The 17,196-nt window shown below is 33.5% G+C and overlaps 1 protein-coding gene across 1 annotated transcript in view; it reads right to left on the bottom strand.

Moving 5' to 3' along the window:
- LOC111507465 (ZP and PAN domain-containing protein neyo) overlaps nucleotides 1–15,810 on the bottom strand; it is a 157,302-nt gene extending 141,492 nt beyond the window's left edge. Inside the window, exon 1 of the mRNA XM_074177910.1 lies at nucleotides 15,783–15,810. The gene's annotated coding sequence lies outside the window, so the exon portion shown is untranslated. The remainder of the gene's footprint in view (nucleotides 1–15,782) is intronic.
- Nucleotides 15,811–17,196: the final 1,386 nt, after the last annotated feature.

Raw genomic sequence — 17,196 nt, 5'->3', positions numbered from 1 at the left:
TGAGGAATGAAATTACTTTGCTGTGAGTAAGCCAACATTTCTTTCCCAATTTTGAAAGTAAACTGACCAAACGAGCTGTTCCACTTCACTCAGCCTGACAACCTACACGTAAATAGGCAACTTTTTGATGACAGAAAATACTCTCAATATGAGAATATACGTCTTCAATTTCAACCAAAAGTAAATCGTTTCTATTCCTAGACTCTTCGATGTCAATCTTTCAACGTTATTCAGATATTCATTGAAAATCTTCAAAAAAGAATAGGTTGATTATGTTAGACTGTCAAGTTGACGGCTATGGGGTTTAGATACCTGTAAGTAATCTGTTCTTTCTAAAAATTTTCAGTTTGTCTAAGATTATATATTTTTGTGATTTTCTTGTGTTTAGGATTTATTTTCTTACTTATGAAATTATCTAAAGTACCCTATTTATCAATAATAAAAAAAAGTTCGACTTTGAAATTCAGATTCTAAAATATATGTAGGAGAGCGAGGGGCACGTTGTTACAAGGGTAAGAAGTTACAAGAGTAAGCAGTTACACGCCTTCTTTACCGGGATTTCAAACTCTTTGGTGGACATGATTGAACTCATTTCTTTTCTTTCAACGTCGTGCGTCACATAAAAACGATCAGTGACCCGCCAAGCACATGTGTCTCGATTTCAATCAAGTTAAAAAACGTGTTACGAAATTTTCGATTCCTTATGTCTATATTTTTTATTTTCTTGAAATTTCTAACCTTGAAGGTTCATAACACATCAACCTTATATTTGCAATATTGTTTTTTTCTACTATCGTATCCATTAATAGTGACTTCAATTCATATTAAAAAATGTGCCAGGTGTAGGTTGTTGGAATTTTTTGGGGTAAGTTGTTACATGTAACAACTAACCCCAAAAAATAAACATTTCTTGTATTGTACCTACCGTTCGTTTTCGTATTTCAAAAACTATGAATATTTTTTGTTTTTTTTTTTTATAATCAAAACTATAAAACAAAAACAGAACGAGGTACAACTAGTCAAAAAGTGTATGCTCGATTCATTCTGCAAAAGTACTGCAGAATGAATCGATCATTCGTATAGCAAGCGAAATGTTTGATTTGTATCTGATGTACTCATCCAGGTATATCAGAAAAAATAAAAACAACGAAAGTTGATTATTGGGTTACGTTAAATATAGATTAATATCCTCACAAGAAACAGAAACTAAAAGAGCTTATTATCCACTGAAAAGTTCAGGAATATATTTTAGTTTACTACCAACAGAAATTCGATAACTAGCTCACCAATGTGCTGTAAAACTCGATTAAAAAATATTTTCTCTCCGCAGGCTTGAAAATAATATGGCCGGGCCGGACTGGTAAATCCTGAAATATCTCTGTGTACACCAGAAGCTACATCTTTGAGTAGAGCAACGTCGTTCAACAGAACCAACGTTAAAGAGTTTTTTGACAAACTGCAAGGCTTACTCCAAAGTTTACTACAGAAAAATCTTTGAAAATTAGGATATAGATATTATAACTACTCATAAATGTTAGAAGACTATTCGAAGTGATCTCTTTTCTTTATAACGTTTTGAAATAATAATAAAAATGAGTCGTTATTGATGATTTTGTTTATTTCTCTACCGTAACATCGTGCCATGATGACGTAACAACTAGCCCCAAATGGGAGTAAGTTGTTACAATCGACTTTTTTTGTCAAACCATCCATTGTGAAAAAAATACAAAAATTTAATAACTTTTTAATCATATTTTAATGGCTGAATACACAAATCAACGATAAAAGGAATCAAATGTATAAATTATTTGATAGCTTTTGTCATATTGACAACTATCTAAAAATTGTAACAACGTGCCCCCCTGTCCCTTAATATGGACAAATGCTGTAAATCACTCCAGAATAATGTCAAATTAGTTTATGAAAAACTAAGACATAAGTTGTCATGTTATTCAGTTGAATTATGGAATTGACTCCTTTATGACAATACAATTTTGTTATATTCACTGGTTTTTTGAACTCAATGCTGAAAAAGCATAATAACTCGTCATTATTGAATCTGTTCATTTCCAGGTAAAAATAGTTAGGTATATTCACAGTACTTTTGAAAAATTTATGATATAGTTAATGAATTCATACCTGACTTTTCAAAGGTAGATTCATTCGTTAGAAATTAGGCTAGGTAATAGGTTAGAGTATAAAATGGTTGAAATTTAGGAAAAAGTAAGCAAAACACTATCACACACCTACAAGACCTACATAAGACCGATCACAGAATATAAAATCATAATCTACTGCGCAATCCCCCCGAGACTAACACACCGCTTATTGAACACAGAAAGGAGAATAGTGCGAAACGTACACAACCTTCCGTACCGATTTCCCTTCAACGAACTATATAACACCGTAAAAACATCCCCTATAAATTTGAGATCTCAGGATCACCGATACAAATGCATCACCAGAAAAATCAGAAACAGCGACACCACCGCAATTGAAACACTGACCACCCCCTGGACACCTCGCGGGCCCAAAGAGGATCCCCAGGAAAAGCTCCCATTTCCCCCTGCCAGGCTCCTAGGAGCCCTGGAGGATATCCCGGAGCGGTTCCAGGACATCCTTGAAGAGTTCCCGCTGGCCGTCAGGTAAAAGACAGCTCACTGCCAGAGAAGGAGACCAGGAATAAATAGTTTCACCTATCCCCCAAGGCACATCAGCTTTCGAACCTACCAACAAACCACCTGCAACTATACCCGGACAACCTCACCAAGGATAACCCAACCCATACACAAAAACAGCAATGCCCAAGGAACGAGAGAAGACCCACTAACTCGACCAACACAGACAAAAGCACTATACCAGACATAAACACCTAACAGCAAGAAAGTAACTTTTAGTTTTAATTCATGCTTGAGAAAGATATTGTATAGCAAAACGCGTGTCGCGGTTTGTGTAAAAGGCTTTATAGTGAAAATCATACAATAAATTGTATTAATTAGTTTTAATATGGATTTTTATCAAGTATCGGCCAGTTATAATCAATTAGGTACTGACAAACGTGTCACTTTAATTACTTATTTGTGCTATCAGCTGATATAATTTTCTAGTTATTTCGTTTTTGATATGATACTATATTCCATGTCTGGTATGTTAGCAGATTTTATTTGATAGACATAGTTTTTGAGAAGACTCTAAAAAATTAATGGAATCGAACATTCCGCTTTGAACTTGTATGCGGGAGCAAATCGAATTATGACAAGCATAAATAAGAAAGCGTATCAAGCTGAACGAGAGAGATCGATCACTTAACGATACCGTACCTACTTGTCAATTATAACGGGAAAAAAAAAGTCTTGATATATTTTATGAATTCTGAAAATGAAAACAACCGTGATTGAAATATGTTTTTTGGTAGCTTAGTGTAATGAATTGGTGTGCGTCGTAATGAAACTGTTTTGTTTTTCAGGACTTTTTGATGACATCTGAATATGTCCCAAATCATTTTACTGATGCTTTGTCATAGTAAAGAGTATGATTTTTTTAATAATCCAATGTGAAAGACATTTAGTTTTTGTTGAAAAAAAATATTGGGCGGACACAAATAGTCGATAAAATTCCACAATATCATTCAAGTGAATACCTTGAATACCTTATATACCTTTGATATCATCTCTTTTGAAATTCCAAACTAACAACAGCAAGGTTTCATCTTCGAATAATTTTCTAGCAAAAATTGCAATATGTGAGTGAATTAACGAACGGATCAATGGAAATAGAAGAAGAAACGGAGCCAGGATTGAACAATGTAGAAATCCAGGCCTCAAATGTAGAAACTCCAACTGAAATTATCTTGACTGTTTCTATGGACCTGTCAAAGAATTTTGGAAATATATGAATTCTCAATTCAAAAAATTATAGTATTTATTGTTCATCTTTGAATGAGATGATGCCGAGTGCTAGCGAAACTTCTGGAAAAAATCTGAATACGATAGCTTTCAAAACCATCTAAAGATACTTCTCAATAATATATTCTAATTGCTACCTGGGACCTATCATTCTCAATGGAAGAGAATATTTTTATGGTGTCGGTCCTGAATTCACAATCTTGATTCAAAATAAAGTCAATATTGGGAAAAAAAGTATTTGGCTTTCTACTACTCCATCTTGATTCAACCAAATGTGGGAATATTACAACGAAAGGAAGAAAGCTATCAATTTCCAAAGAAGTACCTCTATACATAGATGTGTATATCATGCAAAGAAGATACATGCAGATACAAACTGGAAGAAAAAGTCCTCTATTCCCATATAAACATTAAATTACACGAAAGAAAAATTCTTTCGAAACAAATATTTTTATATGAATAAACTAAAAATAAGAATCACTTGATTTGAGTTCATATGGCTGATTTTCATATATATTTTGTAGAATATTATTCTAAAATAGTATCATAAGTGTCAGACACTCTCCATGGACCAAAACTTCTGTCAAACGTTTCAAAGCTCCACAAAAAATCAATTAACTCAACTCATTTTCACATGTTTGCTTTTCAAATATGTTAACAAGGTAACTATAACAAAGTTATATTTCGTCAGTCAGACAAATTGTACTGACCGCGAGGGCACTATAATTTTGATGCTAACAGTATACCACCATGCAACAATTCTATAATTCTTCTTCTTTTCTCATTATTTGACCTATTTTTTAGAGAAGCAGCTGCCAGCAACGACAACAATATAGCTAATAATGATAAGGATGATGACTTGAATGGACAATATCACGATTGGGCTAATAATGAAAATTCCAATGATAATGACGACGATTAAGATGATTAAAAAATAAACAAATACTTTTTTTACATAATCATAGTCAAATATTTCTTTACGAATTGATTTTTGTTTCAATTGTTCCAACTGATACCATTTTATGATAAAATGAAAATAAGTCTACATAAAACAAAATGATGCCGAATAAATTTATTTTCCGGTATAAATGCAAAAAATTAATTCACTTGAATATTAATTGATGATTACTTTAATGTTCGTCTTATCTAAATAGAGATGCAAAAATAATGAATCGAAAGTACTTTGGCCTATGGAAAGTGACTGACACTTATGATACTATTTTACAAAACATATATCAAAATCAGCCATATGGATTTAAGTTAAGTAACTTTTATTTTCAGTTACTTTTCTCACCTATTATCTGTGTAGGTGTCACAAGGCGAGCTCCACAAGCACGCATATATTTAAAGAACATGAGACATTATTAAGAAAATGAGTTATGTCTGATCGCTCTGGGAACTTGAACTATATGTTTTCATCGATTAGTTTTCTGGCTACAGATATTTCAAGTAGGTTGGTTGGAGGATGGCGTTCAATTTTCCAATCGCTAGAAAACTCACAGAAAACTTTTTACAAAAGTGTTATACTTACTTAGCTCCTCGGCTGTATAATCTTATTCCAGCACACATCACAGCTGATTATTGTAAAAACAGAAATTTTTTTCAACAGATCAAAACTATCGTTGGCATTATTATGTTAAAAAATAAGCTTAAAGCTTGGATCTACGGTTTGCCTACAGCACAGATACACCAATATGTTGATGTGAAAAATACATATTACTACAATGTATAAATATCTGTAGAAGATTTATGTGATTGGAGTTGTGAAATCTGTAGGTCAACTTCTCCATGGTTTGTTTGTTTCATTTTCAAAAAATAGTGATGTTCGATGTAATGTACCAATTGCGATTGTTTCATTATATAACCTAAATATTTTTATTCATATTAACTATACGTAATTTTAATGTGATATCTGTATACAATTGTTCTAGTGCTTTTTTTGTTCATACTGAAAGACAATTTATTTTTATATTTCATTCAATATAATCTATTGTATATTGACATGATAAAGCCTTCTGTGGGAACTATATTTATTTGTCGTTAACTGAGATTATTTTTTATTTCAAATTGAATGGCAAATAAATATTATTATTATTATAATTCCATTCTGTCGTTATTCTTTCTTTGATTTTGATGAAAACATGAATGTCATAATGAAAGTTGTGTGTCGATTGTTCGTTTTTTCGTCTATATCTTCATTGTGAGAGAGTGAAATGAACTTAATGAGAGTACCAAATTTTCTCTTTCACTTGAATTACATTCCAAATCATTTCAATTAATAAAGAAAACTTTACAACTTCTACACTCTGAGGCTACAATTTCCCCACTTGACCCTACTAGACGCGTGTCAAGAGATCATAATCATTGGCAAATACCTCTCCGGAATTTGCCTGCCTCGCCTAGAATTTGAACTGAAGAAGCAAGTTGTTGGAATTACTTGAATATTCGACTGATATTAACCTATCTCTCTAATGAATCACTACGACAGTTTTCTTGCACTGAGTAAATACATTTCCGTCAGAATTACTACCAAACCCATAAAGAAGAATTCAGTTTTTCACATTTCAAACTAATCGTAAGTAAATTGAGTACAAGCCAGTGGAATGAGTGAAATAAATAATTAGGTAGGTAAGTAATAGTATGAAATAAAATGAACAAAATTGAGATTTTTCAGAATAATTTGTGTCAATATACAACAAAAAAATTCATACAAGATTAATCATCGGTATCATGGTAATTTGATTCAAATTTCGAAATACCTTTTTTTAATTTTCTGGTGATTTCGAATAATATTGTGTTTGTTTCCAATTTACTGAAAATCAATCAATTTTCAGTGAGCTGATATTTTTTGTAATTATCAAACAAATTCTCTACATTGCTATACCAACAGTGTAGTCAAAACCCGAAATTATAAAAACTGAAGTTTATAGTATTCTTGATTATTTTTCATTAAAATGATCGGGGAAATTGGTTTAGGATGATTTCAGGATTGGTTCAGAATCAGGATGAAAATATCGTATCTTTGCTAATTAAAACGATGACAAAATGACCTGAAAATACATTAATAACAGTAATATATCGGAAATATTCACTTCCATAAGAGTGAACATAGGTTGGTTAAAAATTTCAGAGAATTTGATATAGAAAGAGGGCAAAACAGTGCAAATATAACTGGATAGATCGTTCGATTAATGACTTATTTATTTTGTAGAAATTCATGTTGAATATAGAATAAAGAAAATACTTTTGTCTACTTTCTACTGTGTTTATTTATTCGTTATATAGATTATATAGATTATATTACACCATTTTAATCATCAACTGTCTTCTGCTCTAGTTTATATATTGATATTTTTCTTTCAGAGCACTGCTTGGCAGCTCAACTTGAAACTGAACTAAAGGTACGAATGTCGGTACCGACTATCAATTCTCCAAAACTTTCTTACAGATAATATTTTCAAAATCTAATAACAGGGCCGGATTTGGAACTCTGGAGGCCTGGGGCAACGAATGAATGGAGTCCCCGCGTTAACGAGCTTTTTTGGCGAAGGTTCGTTGATGATTTCGCTGAAATTTGGCTTCCGTAGCTGCAGGATGATCTGCAGGGTCAACCATTTTTTGGATTATTCATACTTATTTTATTTTTCTTCAATTTATGAGTATAAATTACAAACTACGCATTAAAAAATATTGCCACCGAAATACTTGATCAAATAAAAAATGTATAGTAAATGGAAACTTGCAATCAGGACTTTCTTGGGCTGCACTGTTTGGAACCCTTGGTGTAGTTCTATTTCAACACCAGGTCGTTATTTTTGAAACCTCGACACGTATTTTAATCACCAATTGGTCATCTCCAAGAGGAAGATATATCGATAAAAATATTATTATATTTGTGCAAGTATTCTTCGTAAACAGTTAACTAGTTTAGTGATCCAATAATTTTTCTGATGAAAAGTTGACTGGGTAACAGGATCACTTTTTTCTCAAAAAGCAATGGTTTTCTTGCCAACAACTTGAATTTAATCAAATTCGAAACTTCGGCAAGAAAATATTTGTTTTTTTGAGAAAAAATTGATCCTGTTATTCTTCGTGAAAATGCAAAAAAATGTTTTGGAGGAAAACCGTCAGAATTTGGATATTTTTTCAATCTTCATTTATCTTTATTTATTATGTGGGGGCCTCTCTCCTGTGCCCCCCCCCCTAATTCCGACCCTGCTTGTTGATGCTTTCGCCACTTCTGAGGTAGACTTTATATCTTTATATAGGGTAAGGGTAGAAATTGATACGGGGAAGAAAGAACTCATGAATTTGATTGAAGACCTAATTTTAGAGGTTCGTTTTTTTTCATCAATATCATAAATCTTCAAAAACACAAATATTCATCATAAACACATGGAAGAGTATCTTATTATTATTTTCTTCCTGTATTAGTGCATAAATTATCTATAAAATTCATGAGACGTTTCTGGCATGTTTGCAAATTTTGGGGTCCGATAAAAAAATTCACAGTTTTGTAGTCCATCAAAAATGACTTTCAGGAAATATTTAACAATCTGAATATCTTTATCGTTCTCTAACATAGATGTCACAATAGAAAACCAATGACTATATATTCCAAAAGTGTTTAAAAAATAATCATAATGTGTGATTGGTGCCTCACTTTTGATGTTTCGTAACATGTATTCTCATATAGTTCTGGCATCCCACTGACCAAGGCTTATGATATATTCAAAGGCATAATTTTCTCGTCTAGTGGTTCCCACATATATCAAGGCTGCTTACACTTACTTTGGGTTGTTGACTTACTGGAAACGTAAACTGCATCAATTTACACAAATTTCACATCAATGACGAATGTTTCACTACTCAATATTTTCTTTTGAAACGTGTTCTACCTCGAACTCTGTCAATATTTTGGAATTGAAAATGAAAATAATTGATATTGTTCAGTAGTCGATCAAATGATATTGACGATGTTGTGATAAAATATAATGAACCTGATATAACTTCAAAGTCAATATTCAAAGTAAAAAAGTTTGATACAGCAGTGTTCTTGATCAGAGGACAGTTGGCATGGAATACATTTTGATTAAATTCATTGTTTTGATTGAAATGAAACCATTTGAATTTTCCATTTACTCTCCCATCTTCTTTTAATGTCGATGTCTCAAGAGTTCTTGAATTTGTCGGAGGTAGAAAAATCACCATGTTCATTTAATTTATCAATATGAAATCAGATTCAATTTCACTTTTCAATTTTATAACCAATGTACAATTTGTTGAGAAATAATCACATTCTTGAAACTACGTTTCTTGAAACTAGGATTCAAAGAATTATCTTTCTGATTGATTCGGCCGTTACTTGATGAAGATCCATAGTAATTTCAAAAACTACACCTCACGATTTGATCTCCACAAACTTTATTTGAGAAATATATCACAACATGTTTCGCTTGCACAGTAGCTTTGTCAAATGTCAAGTGACTATGATAATGAAGTCATTATTTTGCTATGTTTCTATGTTTCAAGAAGTTATATTTTTGAACCATCTGCTTCAACCTTCACATGCATTATAGGAAAAATAGGAGTACTTGCAAAAGTTCACTAACCGTTAAGTGTTTCGATAGTGAAATAATAGTCTAATCAAAGATTGAATAGTTCATATTTTTCACCTAATGAGCTGAATTATACCGGGTGTCCCAGAGCTTTCAGGCCAACAGATATCTCAGTCACCTGCAGAAAAAAATTGAAAAAAAAATATGTATATCATAGAAGACCACCAGCACTTTCATGTAGCAGAGCAAAATCCACCCCTCGCGAGCAACCCCTGCGAAACCACCCCTAACTTTTGTTTTTCAAATGGCAACCCCATGTTGTTTGTCGTTCAACTGACAGCTCTTGTTATTTCTCAACCAACGATATATCATAATTGTTCGAGAAAATTGAATACGTTAGTGGGTACTATTAACTGGACTGATCGAATTGTTCTGCATTGTAGACACCAGAAAAAGTGGACGCTACGCAGAAAAAGAGGCGATAAAATGTTAGAACTTTTTGTGCTTCCTTTCATTCCTCTGATATTTGGATGACACATTGCCATCAGACGTGATATTGTTGTTGTATATCAAAATGCCTTTTACCTTCACTCACAACGAATACGTTGATATGCTTTTAATTTTTGGTGAATGCCGAAAGAATAAACGTGCTGCGGAGAGGCTGTATGGGCAGCGCTTTCCTGATCGTCGACAACCAGGTCGTAATACGTTTTCGTATGTAGAAAATACCATGCGAACGGGATCATTTCCAGGAAAAACAGATCAAGTACATCCTACTCCCGTGCGAACTGAGGAAAATTGCATAAATGTGTTGGCCTACGCCGAAGCACATCCTCATATTTCGGTTCGTGCATTGGCGGTAGAGATTGGGATCAGTAAGTCATCTGTGCAAAGAATTTTCAAACAGTACAAGTATCATCCCTTCAAAATTCATTTACACCAAGGACTCAGACCTACCGATTTCGAAAGACGAACGGCATTCATTGCTCACATTCAAGTTTTAGTCCATGACAATCCAAACATCCTCAATCAAATCTTGTGGAGTGACGAATCCCGCTTCCATAATAATGGTACTGTTAATCGACATAACATGCACTATTGGTCACAGGACAACCCTCACTGGATTAGAGAAACCAATTTCCAAACAATGTGGGGTGTGAACGTGTGGTGTGGTTTATATAATGGACGACTCATCGGACCCCATTTTTTCCAAGACACTTTGACGGGCCACCGATATTTACATTTCTTGGAAAATTGTTTACCTGCCCTCCTGGAAGATATTCCACTTGAAGAACGACAACAAATGTGGTGTCAACAAGATGGTGCTCCTGCACATAACCATAATGTAGTTACTACATTCCTCAATGATACTTTTCGAGACCGTTGGATTGGAAATAGTGGACCTGTGCGATGGCCTGCACGTTCTCCAGATCTCACGCCACTGGACTTTTTCCTGTGGGGATATCTGAAACGAGTTGCCTTCGAAACACAACCAATGAATATTGACGATTTAACCCAAAAAATTTTAGAGGCTTGTCATACCGTTACTCCGGAAATGATTAGGGCTTCCTGTACTCGCGCGCTGATTCGGCGACTTGAAGCATGTGTGACAAGTGCTGGCCAACATTTTGAACATTTTCTGTAGTATCATGTATCAAAATACAGATGACCTTAAACATTAATATTTCATTTGTGTTTTTATTTTCTATGATTCTGCATGTCATTCTACCTACCATGATACATCATTGACCGAGAAATGAAAAAGACTGTAAGTTGAACCAAAACAAACATGGGCGTGCCATTTGAAAAACAAAAGATAGGGGTGGTTTCTTGGGGGTTGCTTACCAGGGGGTGGATTTTGCTATGCTGCATGAAAGTGCTTGTGTTCTCCTATGATACATATTTTTGTTTTAATTTTTGTTCTGCAGGTAACACTGAGATATCTGCTGGCCTAAAAGCTCTGGGACACCCGGTATATCTGAATTCTAATGCCATGTTTTTCAATATTAACTTCATTCTAGTCATTGAATTCCAATTCATTAAATAATAATGACATTAACGTCTGTTTGAAGGTGATTGACAACTGTTCATATTCTTAACTTTTTATTTTCATTTTACTGTTCAATTGTTCTATTTCTACTTGTATTTTATATCACTATTATTTCATTTCAGTTTTTTTGCTTAAAACAATTATTATTTTCAGCTATTCATTTTTAATTTTTATTATTTTTTTTCAGGGATTTCAAATCATTTTATGTATTATCAGACAATGCAAGTTGGAACTAACGAAATTGATAATGAGATATTCAAGTCTGATGTATAATGTTGTTGGCCAAAAAATAATATCTTACTCCTGAGGACGTTCATTGGTTATGAAATCTGTACACTCGAAAATATCAATCATCAACATAGTTTTTCGAAAGCAGAAAATAGATATGTATACTTTTCGAATGCCAGTTTACGGGCTCATAATATGACAAGTTGATAAAATTAAAAATCATGTGTACAGGGTAATTCAAATTCGACCCTATTATTGGAATTTCCTAAACTACAGGAGATACGTTGAAGCCTCTATTGGTGCAAAGTTGGGTTTTTGAATTACCCTGTATATGTTATACAGATAATTTCTGTTGCTGGTATTATTATATCGTGTCATTCAGCTATTGATGCTCTGATATTGAACGATTTCCCGTTTAAAACGGAACATATTACTATTCAGTTTCGCATCAAATATAAATGTTATCATTCTGAGTATCAGTTTTGGAGTGAGAAAATCTGTTTTAGAAATTTTAGAACTGATTCACGTTCTGATAATTTGCTTTTGTACTATCCATTCCATATTGAATGAAAGCGAGAACGGTCCAATTAAAAATTGAAATCAGCGAAAAAGATCATTTGGCGGGGTTTGAACACAAGTTGCGAAAAAAAAAGTCTAGTCCGTAAAAGAAAACTCTTAACTGAATAATAACTCATTGAAATTGATATAATCATATTTCAGTTATGATTTTTTCAATCATTATGTTTTCAGGTAACTGTTTTTGCATGAAATTACAATAAAAAAGTAGCAATCAAATATTGTTTTTGGTGATTATGTCACTTGACTTCGTCAAGGTTATTTCGGTTCAAGATGGCAATTTCGAAGAATTGAATGTTTCCGATGGAGCTCCGCAAGTTTCGATTCTTGTCCAACTACTCTTCATTATTTTATACTTCAGATTTCAGTCACGTTCTCGATAAGTTCAAAATATATACTTATGCAGATGATGCAATTTTTTTTAAAATTTGGTACGGTGGAATTTTTTTTTCTCAGAGAATATACTAAATAACGACGGCACAAATTTAGTTGAAATTAGAAAAAAATTGAATGACATCGAATCCTTATAAATCATCTATGAAAATCTTTGGAAAGGTCTAAGACCACGGACAGAATAGAGTGTTTTGGACTTCACAGGGATCCTTATGTCGAATTTGTTGACCATATCAATACACTTATATAGAAATCCGAAGGTTTGCTGAAAAACTGCCTCGATACATCATTAGAATATCCATCGTGTGATTCCTTGATTTCGTTCCTATTCAACTATTGCGATATTGTCTATAGCTACTGTATTGATTCAATAACATCCTTAAGAATACACAAAATCCAGAAACGTCGAATTTATTTTGGATTTGAATTTCCGGTACCGTGTGACTTCAGTTATCAATGAAAATACACAACAGAAAAGAACTGCACTCTACTTGTTCTATCCATAGGTTAATAAAAAATTATCATCCGCCTATCTTCTCAACGAGCTATTTTTCCGATCACAATTCATTATAGTATTATTTTCGAAAGTTACTACACCTATTGTCGCTACCGGCGCTATCAAATAAAATGAGAAATAATCTACTCAGTGAACAGTGATCACAACGCAATTGAATATACTATTATTTTATAATCAGCAATTTATATTTTGGAAAGCCATTTCAACTATCTGTTCTTAAAACTTTTCATATTTTTGTTAAATGCAATCTATACGTTATTATTATACATGTGTAATGTGGAAGAAAGAGGTTCACGCTGAACTCAGCATTCTCACAAGTCGAAAATTTCTTGAAAAAGTCCTCTCACGAGTGCTCTCCACCGGACACCTCCTCTGAATATTACATGTAATGCAGAAAGTAACATAGAATCCTAATATTTTATTGGTTTGAAGATAATATTCAAGAATATTTGAAGAACTGATGCGTGACAAATAAGGTGAGAGAGATTATTGAATAATATTATTTTAAAAGAGTCGTCAGTTATAATTTTCATAAATTCAGTACTACATGATACAAAGATACCAGTCTATAATTGACTGTACGACAAAGCTTTCCCATCAATCCTTGTTTCTGTACATCCATTGACTGGAAATAGCATTTTCCATAAAAATATTCTGCGTAATGGAATATCCACTTTGAATCTTACAGTCCCTTCTCACGAGACCCACACATCTCTGGCACATCGTTAATAATACACGTTGAAAATAATTTAGCGGAATCAATCACAGAGAATCAAAAAAGAGCAAAAACGATCAGCAGCACCGTCAGTAATAAAGGTTCGTGTCTTGTCGACACCTTTTGTACTTAATTGAAAGTTGCAAGCAACTAGTTTGAGTAAAAGTCTAGTATTTAATTAAATTAGATTGCGTCATTGATACGTGCTGAGTACCTGCAAAAACAACATTGAAAACACGAGGGATGAAGGTCGTCGGTAAATCTTCAAATGAACCCAGAAATGAATACCAATGACCTGAACTTTTCCTGTGTCAGAACAAAATCTGTTTAACGATGCTAAAATTAAATGAGGTTGTTGAATTGAAATTTCATGTCAGTGAACTCCAAAAGCTATTTATGAGGTGATGACGATTATCCTCGTGGTCGCCATCTGTAGTCAAAAATTGATAAGGGTCTCAGCGACTGCCCGTTGTAAGATGTCAGCTCCAACGTCGACCGTCTGATGAAATGTTATTCGCTTTTTGTGTTAGCGTCTTCGTACGGAAAATCTAGTCTGGGACCAAAGTAGGTGGTATATACAATCCTCCACTACGAAACGTGAGGGTTTTTCGTGGGTCACAATGATTTCAACTCAACTAAATTAAGGCAGCTTACTAAGGAAGCCGATTACTTCATTACATGAGTGATTTTTCAGGTGTAATGGCAAGAGTGAGACTATTCCTAACACTGAAAACCTTCTCACTTCCGCTGCAATGCAAGCACAGAGCACGTGTTCTGCTACCAGGGCCTGAACTTCCCTTGTCAGTCTGCTATTATTTTCCTCAGGTAACAAAGCAACACAAATAAGTAGGTTTCCCGTGACACAATCCAGAGATGTGCTAAGTACTTAAACAGTTTTTAGTTCTTAAACAGTAAAGTTTGGGGTGTACTAAGGTACCTATACTGAGGTCAACCTCAAAACAATGAGCAGTCACAGTTCGTCGCGTATTACCGCTCTTGGTGGAATCAAATGCGTGCCAAGTCACTTGAACATCTCCCTATCTTCGAAGTTCCAGACTATAAAGGTAGCAAGTGATGTTCGTGTCTCCAATTAGGCTACTGGAGAAAATCAAGTAGCTTCAGGGTATACTTCGGGGAGGAACTCCATACATGCGAACAATACTCCAAAGAAGGTCTGAAGTGAGCTTTATAAATCATCAAAAGTTACTGAGGTGTGTACAATTTTCTGGTTCGGAACAGTATTCCAAACTTTTGAGAAGCACCCTTTGTAATTCCAGCGACATTGGTGTTCATTTTAACCCCCAACAAACTTATCGAAGCAGAATGCGGAATTGTCTGTCCTGACATTATCATATCCGGTTCGGAGACATTCTTCTTTTTGGAGAAAACCGATGCCTGGGTTTTAACGGAATTGTATTGAACCTGGTTACTTTCACCCCAATTCGAAATCACCCTTAGAGCATAATTAATATGTCCAACCTCCTGCTGCCAGTGAAGATGTGCATCCGCAGATGGCAAGACAAGTGTGCTGTCATCAGCAAAGCAATATATTGGATTCCAATAAGTCGTTGGTATACATTAAAAAGAGGCTTGGAGACAATATGGATCCCTAGGGAACATCAGCGTTGATGGTAAAAGTTAACTGCGTTAACTGTTAAAACTGCGCTAATGATGGACTTTGGCAGTGACAACTAGAAATACCTAAATTTGTTAAATCTGTATAGACTTCGATAAAATTACAACTTGAAATGGCATCTTTGCGAAACCAGTATGGCCGATAGTCTAGTACTAGTATATAATATGCGATATCTTCGAAAAGCGTAATTATGTGAAAACTCACCACTCTGATTCAGATATAGTTGTCTCCTGAAAAAAAAAGAAAAGATTAGTACTCATCTTTATTATAAGAAACTTATTTTGGTTATGTTTCATCAAATATTTGGTGTAGATTGTGAAAATATTTTCAATGCAGCACTGATTATCTCGTGCCAGGGAAATTGGTAAAATTTTAAATATTACTGTGAAATATTACGGCAATAAACTTTTATAGTGTTTTCATCCAAGTATTATATTCGACCATTTCAAATCTCAGAATCATTCCCAAGTTCAATTATCTTTGTGGTTTATGATAGTTTGTTATAATTATAACTTTTGAGAGTTTCGTTAATATGCATCGGGTTGAGATTCAGTTCATATTTGATGAAAAATGTATTCAAATTAGTGAACTGATAGTTAGAATTATTTCATCTCGACAACAAAGGAATGATGACCACAAAATTGATTATCGACACAATGGGGAATAGACATTGTAAAAAGTGAAAAGTCTTATTTGCCGACATAGAATGCCGACATATTTGCCGACAAGTAGCTGCTAGTTCGTCTAATAAAAATACTGTTATATAAATAGGCAAAGAAAGAAGGTACCTAAATAATACATAAGTAGATAGAAAAGTGACATTTCTGTATGAATATGAAATAAGGAAGCATTTTGATTGTTTTCGTTGGGAACTATTCAATTCAGGTCTGAGACTGATGTGAATATCTTCAATTTCAATGACGTATCGTATGATATTTTATTTCATTTTGTCTTTATCATATTTTATAAAGGAATTAAATCATAAATTCCAGTCGATAATTTCAAATGAAAGTACCAATTTCAGTTGAGCAAAATATATACAAAATCATAATCAGGAGTCTATTCCATAGTTTTCCATTATGTTTCCATTATTTTGTTACAAAAATGTATTATACAAGTAAAACCACCTAAACTGTTTCAATAGATTTGGGTCCGGATGAAATGGAAATTACTGATTCTAGTTGATATGAAATTATTTAAAAAACCTAATTTGAAGGCTATTTCATGATTGAATGACATTCAGCATTTACTAGGTTTGGTTGAAACAAGAAATTTTTGGTAGGAACAAAACTTTTCTAAAAACATGCTGAAACTCAGAATAAGTTTGTCAAAAAATTTGATTTTTAGACACAGCCATCAGTTCTCGTCCATCTAGTTTGAAAACAGGAGTTTCCCTCTGAAAGTGTCCAATTTGTACACATTTTGTACACATTTTAGTGAAATCTCCAATTACCATTTCTGACTTAGAATTGGTAAAACTTCGAAAAACGTAAACGGCATTACTTCCAAAAACAAAATATGTCACGAGGCAACACATTAAGGTAACAGTTATAGTTCAAGTGAACGATATAGTACAACCTACGTATGTATGTATGTAATAAATATTTCGTTTATATAG

Source organism: Leptinotarsa decemlineata, unplaced genomic scaffold (genome assembly GCF_025532065.1).
Source record: "Leptinotarsa decemlineata unplaced genomic scaffold, Ldec_3_MD MMD2_tig00003335_RagTag_RagTag, whole genome shotgun sequence".
NCBI lineage: Eukaryota > Metazoa > Arthropoda > Insecta > Coleoptera > Chrysomelidae > Leptinotarsa > Leptinotarsa decemlineata.
Note: the sequence above shows the minus strand (reverse complement) of the source record. Positions and strands in the feature narration are given on the sequence as shown.